The sequence below is a fragment of the Vidua macroura genome, chromosome 5 (genome assembly GCF_024509145.1).
Source record: "Vidua macroura isolate BioBank_ID:100142 chromosome 5, ASM2450914v1, whole genome shotgun sequence".
NCBI classification, from domain to species: domain Eukaryota; kingdom Metazoa; phylum Chordata; class Aves; order Passeriformes; family Viduidae; genus Vidua; species Vidua macroura.
The window spans coordinates 11,738,137-11,750,515 of NC_071575.1; the positions used below are offsets into that span (position 1 = coordinate 11,738,137).

The 12,379-nt window shown below is 33.0% G+C and overlaps 1 long non-coding RNA gene across 1 annotated transcript; it reads left to right on the forward strand.

Moving 5' to 3' along the window:
• Positions 1 to 3,258: 3,258 nt before the first annotated feature.
• LOC128807032 (uncharacterized) lies at positions 3,259 to 12,096 on the forward strand. Its single transcript, XR_008437025.1, has 3 exons — positions 3,259 to 3,305; positions 8,929 to 9,023; positions 11,857 to 12,096. It is a non-coding gene; the product is annotated as an uncharacterized LOC128807032 (long non-coding RNA).
• The last annotated feature ends 283 nt before the right edge of the window (positions 12,097 to 12,379 follow it).

Sequence of the window (12,379 nt, forward strand, 5' to 3'; positions counted from 1 at the left end):
GCTGTGGCTGACCTTGGCTGTCCCCTCCAGTTCTGCTTTTCCTTGGGTAGTGGCTGGCTAATCAGGTGCTTGATCACTATATGATCATTAAAAATGTAGTCTCTTCCTACAAGAAAACACAATTAAATCACCAAACCAGTTATTACTTTGCTAATGATGAACTGAGTTGGAGAAAATTTATGTCTCCAGTCTCATTATTTTCAGTTATTATATGACTCCAATGACACTCAAATTGATAGTTGTAAATACAAAGAATTTAGTTCTCAACACTGTGCAAGTGGGTATGCACTAAGGAAAAATACATTTTTTGGAGATGTACAACTCATTTCTCCACCAAAAACAATGTCTAAACACAAGTTCCTAAACCAACGCATAACCTTCCAAAAGGGTTGTGCTGCAAACAGCATATTAGTTAATGCAGAGCTAAGAACTTTCACAATTTAGGCAAAAAAAAATCAGTGAAAATTCAATGTGAGTCTATTCTGAGATTCAAACAATACTTCTTTAATTTTTTTATTTCATTCATGTGACTTTTCAAGATCTAAATTCTGCTTTTTTTCCTAGTATTGAAATCAGTGAGATGATTTTAAAAACGATGTTAAATAATTATTTCCATAAGAAGGGATATCAATTCAGTCCAATATCTTAAGAATTTATTTAGAGTCCTAGATAAAAAGATAGCTTTCTTTAAACTTTCAGTTTAAACTTTCAGTTTAAAGAGAATTTTTATTACTGGAAAGTTATCTCATGATGGATTAACCTATGTCAGAAACCCTCTCATACTTACAAGATGCTCTAACTGAATAACTAGATCTAGACCAGCTGTTGATTGAACTTAATTTGATTCAATCAAAACAAACAGGAAATTGACCTCCTAAATGAAATTAATAAACAATTAAGATCCTTTTCAGTGATGTACCCAGCAAGAAATCTATATCAAAGGGCAGGCATATGAAAATCAGAGTTACTTTTTATTTGGGTTTTTTTTTTGTTGTTGTTGTTGTTGTTTTGTTTTGTTTTGTTTTTCTTTTTTTTGTTTTGTTTTTTTGTTTTGGTTTTGGATTATTTTTTTCAGTTACTTTATCCTCCTGAATCTAGTTGACATGCAGATTCAAATTTTAAATGGCTTAGCAATTCCAAAAAAAATAATTATTGGGGAATTATTACGCTAATGCATTTGCAGTGGCATACTATGTTTTTGACAACTGTCATGATTTTTCTTTCCTTTTATAAAAATGTTGAAATTTAGAGAAGAAAACATCACTGTTCTTTATAACTTACACCTGAATAAATATGAAAACTGCAGATTGCATTTTTTACTTCTTTTTTAATCCTGTCTTAAACAATAATTTAATAAAGACATTTTATTTTGGGGACATTTTTCATCTAACAAACCTCATTATCTTACAATTTAAAGTATTACATTACCAAGTTCTTTATACTGTTTTTACTGTCTTATTATATAGCAGAATAAGCACTTCTGCCTTCTTAAAAATATTGCACTCTTAAATCTAATATGTTCTAACAGCTTTATTTGGAAAATTTTTGATGTCTTAAGTAACTAAGTATGTTCTTACTGTGGATAATTACTGCAAATCCCTCTTTCTGATTGAGTATAATCAGTGCAATTTTTTAAAGTTGCACATAGGAATTCAGTAATGAGTGTCTGAAGGGAATTAGTGGTTTTGAAAACCTTTTGAAATCTCCAACACTGAATTTGTTTTAGGAAGAAGTTTCAAGGGTTCATTCTAAGCATGAGCAGTTTTGTATTACAATATGTTCTTGGTAGTCTAGAAACATTCTACTTAAATGAAACCAATTTATTCATTTTTTACTTCATTTTGAGTAGGCAAATGATGATAGTTTCAAACACTATTTAAAATTTCATACAAAAAACTTAAGTACACATAGTAAAAAAACTTAAATAGGCCAAACTTTAATGTTTTCCTTGACTACAGATTTCAATACTAAGTTAAACATTTTGGTGAATCAGAACTGAATTTTTATCCAAACTTTAACATAAATATGAACCTTTGCAGAAAATATTGCATCATAAACCAATAAGTGACCAGATGCATGGTGGACCTGTGTTGATTTTCAGCTCCTTTTATTTTACTTGAAATTATATGTGCCCAAATCCTCTGAAAATTCAGGCCATAATAGGGGATGAAATGATTTCTACTGCATAATACTGCATGAAATACTTAATACAAAGGTATTTTTCAGAGGCCAAGATTGGGACCAACACTGCTTAACTTGTTTGCTGGCAGCACGAAGAGTGTGTTTGAGTACACCCCTCACCAAGTTGCTGATGACACCAAGCTGTGTGTTGTGGTGCAGTTGACACACTGGGGGGAAGAGAGGACATCCAGAGGGACCATCACAGCCTTGAGATCTGGACCTGTATGAACCTCAGGAGTTTCAACAAGGCCAAGTGCAAGGTCTAGCAAGTGGTTTGAGGAAACCTGAAGCACAAATGCAGGCTGAACAAACAAGGGATTGAGAGCAGCCCTGCCAAGAAGGACTTGGTGGTGTTGGCTGACAAGTTTGATGTGGCATGGCCGTGTGCTCTTGCAGCCCAGAAAGCCAAGTGTATCCTGTGTTGCATGAAAAGCAGCCAGCAGGTGCTTTTGGTGGTGACTCCCCACCCCTACTCCAATCTCATGAGATCCCACCTGGAGTACTGTGTCCACCTCTGGGATCCCCAGCATAAGAAGCATATGGGCCTGCTGGACTGAGTCCAGAGAATGGCCATGAAGATAATAAGGGGGCTGGAGCACTTCTCCCATGAGGCAAAACTGAGAGAGCTGGCATTGCTCTGACCAGAGAAGTGAAGGCTTACAGCACCTTCTGGTACCTAAAAGGGACTTCCAAGAGAACTGGAGAGGGGCTTTTTACAAGGGCATGTAGTGACAGAACAAGGGGAAATGCCTTTAGACTTTAAGACAGCAGGTTTAGATTAGCTATAAGGAAGAAATTCTTTACTGTGAGGGTAATGAGTGACTGGAAGAGGTTGTCCAGAGAAACTGTGGATGACCCATCCCTGGCAGTGCTCAAGGCCAAGTTGGATGGGACTCTGAGCAACCTGTGTAAGGTGTCACTACCCATGGCATGGGATTAGGACTAGATGATCTTTAAGGTTCCTTCAAATCATTCTATGAATCTATAAGATGACATTTTTCAAAAAAATATATTATTTTAAAGCATCCCAGAATGTCTTCTTATAGTAATGTGCACTTTTTCTAAAATTATTTTAGAGTGAAATTTGAGAGAAGGAAGAAAGGTGAATTCCCTCTCTGAGGAAGGTATGTATAGTCATATCACTGGTCAGATATATAAACACCAGCAGTTTTCAGGCAAATCTATCAAATGGCCACTAGTATAGTTTTGTGCTTGAACAATTTGACACAGTAAAAAATCAAGTACCATGACCTTCTTGTCATTTTTGCATTGAGGATAATTTCTGCAGAATATGACTGAAAAAATTCAGTGTACAAAAATGTAGAGTATAGGTATCTGATCTCATTTCATCATTATGGTACAAGTAGTGAATCGTATGAAGATTACACTTTGATTTTAATTTAAATGGATTTTACTGGTAAATTGGATTTTGTCATGCTTCATAAGAATATATTTCATAAAGCAACCTGAATTGCCTACCTTTACAAATTGATATGGATCAGAAGAGAAACTTCATTTCATGCAACCTTTGAAATACCCATACATAAATGTAAAATTTACTCTTGCAAGTCATCTGTGGCTCTAATGCATTAAAAATTATTTTTATCTAACCCGATGCAAAAGTTTGCCTTATATTTTGTTTTATCTTCATCTCCAACAACCAGCAGCACCTTAAACATAATCTTTGTGTATTTCCAAAAATATTAGTATTAATTTATTAATTCTAACCATTGTAAATATGCCTCAATTTCCTGTTTTATTCCTATGCCTCATTCAAGCTAATCTTTTTCAAAGTAATTGGAAATACTTCTTCACTCATGAGATATCAAGTGTGAATTTTTTACAAAACATAACTCTGTTTTTCTGGGAATTTGCTTCATTCTACACTTCCCATAGGATTCTGCATATGACTTTTTGCACGGCTTCACTCATGCCATAAAACTTCTGTTATTTGGCATGCAATTAAAGATTCTAAAATTATATAGTATTTTAATTACATATACATTAAACATAAATGCTTTATTGAAGAAGTATTAAACTTGGTATACACAGGTATCTAATGTTCCATATATACAACAGAAACCCCTAAAATCTAAAACCATTTTAGTTATTGTAGAACTCAACTGGTGAAAAATGTTTTCATGCTGTACTTAGAAAACAATACATAAAGAATTCACTCTATTTGCTTAAATTAGTAGTTTCTTATAACCTAGGTAGTATTATTTGTGTTTAAGTTCTCTATAATATTAATATATTTTAGTATATTTTATTCCTTTACATTATATTTAGTTACAGTGTATGAATATTTCATGGTATTAACAGTACATTACCATATCTACTTGTAAATCATCTACTGACAAAAAATATCATAATACTCCCACATGTATTAGTCTGAAACTAGATATCCCAAAAGTATCAAACAAAATTATTCTTCAAAATGCCTAAACTGCAGTGTTTTCAAGGTATACTTTAAAAAACCCCACAAACCCACAAAAATCAGCTATTACAGGTAGTTACTCCTATTGCTAAGAAAAAACCTTACTCAAAATAATTTGATATACTAAAATGATTATCTTTTACACATTAAATGATGTATCTTAAAATGTATCTATAGTGCCAGCTAGTCTCTAAATATCCTGCCCTGTAATATGGCATAATAAGGGTATCTGCAAGCAGCAGTCAGAAGCTGATGAAAGCAAAGGTCAGTTCCATGCAGAGGTCAGATCTCACTCTTGTCAAAGATCACAAGCAGAGCCAGGGTAGAGTTTGGGGTCAGTTCTGGATTTGGTGATCCACAAAACTTTCAAGTCCAGGAGGACTGGGTAGAGGTAATTCTAAAAGCTATGTGTGTCTGGGTGATTTTACCTACACATTTTTCCATATGTTTTTTCCATAACAGCTAGCCATACTCTAATGCAAAGTTGCTTTTTCTCTTCCACCTCACTAGATGACCAAAGCATTTTAGAAAGATCAAATTGTACAAACAGTCAAACATATAATAAATTTTTGCTCGTAAACTTAAGGTGCATTTTCCTGATACCAAGCCCTTCCTGCACTAGTAATGGTCTTGTAGCATTTCTCTGGAGTAAAGGCACTGTATCTTAAGTGAAGAAATTTTTATAAATATCTGTTAGTTTTGTCTTATTATTATTATATCTGTTTCCAAGGGAATTAAAGTTAATATTTCCCTTCTCTTAAAGAGAAAAAAGAAAATGCATTCTTCTTTCAGAGAACACACAGAGCTAAGTTGTAGTCAACAAAAATATTGAGTGCTGTTGCCTAGCAACCTTCATGTGAGGAAAATTATATTCCTGAGCACAATTTACACTGTAATAGATGATTGTAGGATACCTATAAAATGTTTAAAGATATAATATTGCTTCTGTAAAATGAACACTGCATTTTTTAATGTAGAGGCTGTCAATTTTAAATCTTACTAGGAGTATTGTTTGGTCACCAAAAAAAAAAATAAAAAAGACAAGACATGTAAATACAAATTAATGTGGAAAAAAATGTAAAGAATCACATCATTAGCCACTAGGGAAAGCACACTCAAGTCCATAATCCGCACTGAGATCTTACTCCAAAACCTATGCCATGGTGTTTGGAATTTTTTTTTTTTTAAATGATAAATGTTGCTATCTTAAAGAAAGAGATTATTTTGTTAAAGTATAAGAAGTGCATCACTGTGTGGCAAAAAGCTCAGATGTATATTTTTCAGTAATATTAAGGCTACTTATTAGATGAATTTTCCATCCTACCCAGCTCCACGTATTCACAGGGTGGCTCCATTAGAATGTTAACTGTGCTCGCTCTGTGTGAGAGCTTGTTTCATCTTCTACTCCATTTCAGATAAAAATAATAAGGATAAAAATTGTCCATATTTTGAAGAATCTTGGTATAGAAAGTGGCACAAAAGTTGATCTTGTCCTCAAGTATAATCAACATATAGAGATTACCTAAGAAAATCCAACACTGTAATTAATGTCTATTCAACACAAAGTAACAATATTCAAGTAATGCTTCTTGAAAAAACAAAATCTGATTATAGACAGTGAGAATAAAGTACCAGAAAGCAAATTTCAGAGAATTAAAATTTAAGGGGCATGATCTCAGCTGTCTGACCAGCCTAGGACTGACCATTCTAGAACTGCCAGACTTGCAAAGAAGAACCTGAGCAGGATTCAATGGCTAACTCTTCCCCAAACGGTTAAGAATTTGGGGTAGTTATTTCTTTTCAGTCTTTAGGTTTCTCTATAAATTCCTGAAAAGTTTAGGGTCTTAGATGACACCTCACACAGGTGATAAGAGCAGGAGGAAACTTATATTTTAATAGTATGTACAGATATTGACTGTTTCTTAAATTTTGAAAATCCACCACAACCAGGAGTTAAATTCAGCTTTAGACACAGCTGGAGGTCTAGTCCATCTCACTGAATTTTTTCTGTACTGAAAAGCAAAAAGGTAAATTTATGCAGATACTATAAGATATGTAGAAGATATGTAGATTTAAATTTTTTAATTATTTATTTGTTTAAATTTAGGTGGAAATTGGCTTTTGTTTTTAGATGGGATTTTTGAGTGGTCTTTTCTTTTTTAAGAAAGAACAATAAACTAAATAGGTCATGTCACCAGATAGCAAAATCAGAGAAAGAAAAATATTCACTGCATCTCCCTGCTGTCTTTTGAGATAAGACATGCATAGGAAATTCTCTCAGTTTTCCAGTATACAACTTCAGTTTCAAAAGCTTGCCCATCGTCAGGGAAGAGCTGTTCCCAATGACTGTAAATAACCCTTCCCTCTTGTCAGTTCTGCTGCTGCAGTAATACTGCCAGAAGATATCGGCCTCAAGGTATCTCCGCTACAGAACCAGTGAAATTTTTCACTGTGAATAATGTATTTTGGCAGATGCTTGATCTTATCTTTTAAAAGTAAAGCTGAAAGTAGACTTCCACAGAGTTCAGCCATTTCATCTTTTTGAAAAAGTTCCCTTTGACAAAGTAATAGATAGCTGGCTATCCTGTGTCTCTTTTTCTCTTACTGCATCAAGATATTAAGCTGTAGAACTGTGATGAGCATGCCATTCCTTTAAAAAAATCACAGAAAAATATTTCAAAATATCTATTAAAATAGGCTGTCTGCAAAGGTTACCACCTTATATTTCAGATCTCCGCTAGGTGTTCCATCAGGTTCTGCTCTTAAGAGCAGAATTTTGCAGCTTAAGAATCCCACTGGAGCTTGAATTTGAGAGCCATACCTGAATCAATTTAGTATTCAGTAAGTACAAGACTGAATAATGGTCACTGGAATTTGAACACCTTCAACACCCAATTTCATGATCTATCTATTAGTGAAAAGAGCATTCACAGAAAACCACATCTGAAGTAAAACAAAATGGTAAAAACTTAGACAGTACCCGGGAGAAAAAAAAAAAAAAAAGGAGATATTATCTGTATAAATGTGTAGGGGAACTGTATGTGGAAAGAATAATGAAAGACAGAGAAATGAAGAAACACAACCAAAGGTATTGGAGGGAGAAGAGATTAAAAGGAAAAATAGCTAGAGACCATTTAAATTGGAAAAAAAAGAAAGAATTTTCTTAAACATGGAAACAAAAATAGATACAGGAAACTAATATACTCTTAACAGAAAAAAAAAACAAAAAAAAAAACAAATGGAGACAACAAATCATTTATAATGAGACGTGTTTAGGAAATAGAAGGCAAAAGAAATTATGTTAATAAAAAAAAAACAGTACAAAAAAGGTTAAATGAAATCCAGAGTAGTGAACTAATTTTTTTTAAAATATAGATTAGCAATAAGTTGAGGTTATTATTATAGTGGGGTTTTTTTTTTTCTGCATGTGGGCACCTAAAATTCTCAATTATGTAGCTTACATAGCCCATTGCTCTAAAAATAAGCACTTAAAAAAATCCTATTAATGCATGTCATTTATTGTTCTGAACTGTGTTTTTTAATTGGTCAAGTAATTGGAAAAGATTTGAGAAAATGGAGAAAGAAAACCCAATAATGCTTATGAGATCTATTTTGGATCTTTCAAATAAAATGAGGAAAATATATGTCTAATCTTTTTGTTTACATGCTTAAATTTTTAAAATATTTAGTTTAAGTGCAATATTCTCTTTTTCTTATTTCTGCTTCTTTCTTCTGTAAATTATAGGGTGACATATTCTTTTTATAGTCATTATAACTTCTCACTGATACAGTCTCTAGAAGCAGATATTAATATTATTTAAGAGGACTCACATCTAGGTTAAATATCCAAAATTTAGGTGTCCAGATTTTAGCTGTGTTTGAATCAACTCTTTAGCCTCATGTTGCAGTAGGTGGATGTATAAGTAGGTATTTCCACAAAACCCAGTGAAGTTCATGTTAGTTATCATGGCGCTAGTCTTCCCAGTAACAGTGGCCCATGCTAAGGCCATGACTTCCCAAAAATGTCTAAACATCTGCCTGCTGGTGGGAAGGAGGAAGGAAACTCCTGTTTTGTTTGGCTTTGCTTCATCTGTTAAACCGTCTTTATCGCAACCCACAAGTTTTCAGCTTTTCCCCTTCTGATCCTCCCCTCCATCCTGCTGGGGCAGAAGTGGGAGTGTCTGGGTGGTTGCATAGGTGCTGGCTGGGGTCATCCCACCACAATAAAAACCTGAATAGAGCTCTTTGCTTATGTAAAAGCACATACACAAAGATGTACCAGCATTTCATATAATATTCTTTACTTTCAGGAGTCATACTGGACTTTCTACATACAAGCTATTTACTTATTCAGTTTTGAAACAGTTAATTCAAGAACTCCAAAGGCTCGGTGGATTTTCTGAAGGTTGGAATTTTCCCCTATTTCACTTTTTAGCATTGCTAGTTCATTTCTTCCTATTGAATATTTATCTTCTCAACCACTTTATGTGCTGAACAGCAAAAATCAAGTTACACAAAACACATCACAGTTATTTTACGCAGTCCTAATGCTGTTATTGCATGATCTGATCACTGAAAACTGTGTATAGGCTGGACAAAAGCATAAGTCTCGTGAGCAGAAGGGAATGCCTAATTCAGCATTTATTTATATCAGCAAATGATTTCTTCTCCTACAAGCACTGAACACCTAACTTGATTATGAACCCAGCATGTGACAGCCAACATGATCTGTGAGTCAATAAGTGCAGCAGTACTTTCTGGATAGATTAAATCTTGAAGTGGAGTGGGCGGGGGGAGAAACTGTGAAGGGAAAGATAATTTAATGAAACTAAGAAGTAAAATCACAGTCACTGAAATACACTTAATTGAATATTTCTAATTGTTAAAGTATATGTGGGGCATAAAATTAGTAACACTGGAAAATTGAACTGACTTCTAGAAAGGTTAAGGTAAGAAATTTTGTTCTCAATTGCTGTAGTCAATTATTCTATTCATTGATGCAAATCAGCTAACTCTAGGCTTGCATTGACATAAATGAGAGCAAGTAGATTCAGTCATTCAGAGAATGACCTTTTTTTTAAAGGAAAACTTATTTTTGATTAATTTTTTAGTACAAACTTAAACCTAGAGAAAGTAACAATTTAATTTATATAGGAAAACTGAAGTGGATGAAAAAAAGAAAATCTTATGCCATTTAGTCTACTTTGAATTTTCTTTTATATATTATAATTACATAATACACACATTAAATTTTAAATAAATTAAATCGATTACTTGGATATATAGTATATTTTATATGTTTATACATAGAAAGCCTCATGTACATATATATACATTTTTATACTTTTAATAAGCACAAATGTAAGGTATTTTTATTGGAAAAATAATTGATAAATAAATAAAAGCTATTATTCTCCTCAAATAAGGCATTACCCCGCTTTTTTTTTTTTTTGAAAAGGAGAAAAATCAAATAATTTAAAATCTATGTTTTTTAAATAAAACAGGTCACCAATGTGCATTTTATGGTAGAAAATTAGCTTAGTGGAAGTGTTTAAAACACTTAAGAATGTACCCATTTTACCAACTGCAAGTAAGTGAAATGTGTCCTTAATATTTAGCCCCCTTAGAGAAGCAATTTTTCTTGAATTCAGATAAGAATGTTAAAATTTTAACCCTCATTCCTTCCTTTTTCCATTAAAAATTCTGGAGGGGAGGCATGGAAGATTTTTAAAACTATAGGAAGTTAAAAATTCAGTTCATTAAAATACAACAGTAGGGCATTTGCTGAGCATCCGAAGCATTTTTCCATACCAATGAGCCAAAGTAGAACTTGCACTGTGGAGCTAATCATTAAGAATTCTAATCATCTTAAATTCTTCACTCCATGGGTGCTGATCTGATGGGTCCATAATTCAGTACATAAGAATAGGACTACATTAGAATTTAAAAAGAACAGTCTTCATGGTCACAGAGGGCCAGTTTTAGGCCTTCATGAATAATACATAGACAGGGAACAACGAAAGAGATTTCACTCAGCATTCTAACCTGAACAATTATAGAAGAGTTTTGGAATAAAATTAGTTTCTTTGATTCTATTCAGCTTTAAAGCTTTCACAATCAGCACAATCAGCACATGCTAAATTTACTACCAATGTATGAATAAGCTATAAGTACTGGATAACTTATTTTCACCAAATGACATTGGTTCCATACAATGTTGTATTACTTTAATTTAATTAAATTAACTAAAGATATATTTATTATTATTATTATTATTATTATTATTATTATAGCCAGAAAATGAAACTGGTTATGCAAATTATTAGTTGTGCAAAACACTACTCTTGTCCCTGGAAACTGATTCTGTAATACCTTGTTACTTCTCCTTGCCCCTTGAATTTCAATCAAACTTAAATTTTCCATGCTTGACCAGATTGAGAAAGTTGGGATTCTTAGAAGCATTATTCCACCAGTTCTCTCTATAAATGTACAGCTCTAAATTACATAAAATCCTATTGAGAATTTAGAAAAAGCAATTCTGGTTTCATCTAGAAAGGAAGAACAAGGAGAGTGAGAGCACAAAGAAACCCGCAGAGACAGCAGCATGTGAACAACTCATAAAATGTGGTCCTACCGTTTCAGGAAAGCCATTGCATTGGAAACTTCTGAAACCACTCTGATACCATGTCTATCCATCATCATTCACCTTTTAGAAGGGTCCATGAGATTATTATGAGGAAAATTATCAATGTATTCATTAATCCAAGTATTCTCTTTATTTTGGAACCTGATCAGAAAAATTTAAAACAACAATTTTAATCATGTTTTATCTCTTCTCCTAAAGCTGTTTTAGCTACTAAAATATATTAAAAATTTAGTAATCTATATTTTAACATGCAACAACATTTAAATTAAGTAATTCCTTTCATGAACGATTAAGGAATGAAAAAGGGAGAAAAAAAATAAAAAGGAAGAAACATAAAAGTGTCAATGTCAGTTCAAATGCCTAATAATTTTTTCTCTCCAAAGAAAGAAACCTATTTCCAAAGCTAATATGTGGCAATATATCTCTAAAACTTTCTAGCCAACAACAAATACCTCAGGAAAATCATGTTGGTACTGCAGCTTTCTTTTTGTCCTTTCTCTATCCATTCTTAGTGCATACTTCCATTCTTCCATTTTCAGTGGAAAAGGTGCTTGCATTTCCATTTACTCTTTGATTTTGTTATACTTTTCAGGTCTGTGCATACCTCTGTAAAAAATCTCCTGTCACCAGTGAGAAATATGTCTGAGAGAGAGACCCAGCATTTTTTAAAGAAATAAGGGGGTTTTTTTTAATATAATTCATCACTATAATATTTTCTGTTAGTTTGCTTTCAAATCAACATGGCATTATATACATCATATGTTAAATGCATTATTCTATATTAAAATCCTACTTTACAAGGATAACATAATAAAAGTGATATTGAGTACAATTTTTGTCTTGAGATTGTCTGTACTTTTGATTTTAATTAAAATTGCCTCATTTTTTTTCCTTTTATTTGTAGTACTTGTTCCATTCACCCTTTGGGCTGCTGGGGTTTTTTTGCCATTATACTGCACTCTTCATCTGCATGTCTCTAATCCAATCACTGTCTGAATTTTATTTCTTTTTGATATGAAACATTTTAGGAGCAAGCAAATGAGTTCAGGAAAGAAGGAAAGAACAGCTCATTGTTCACATCAAATAAGGTTGCTGGTAGCATCTTGAAATCCCTT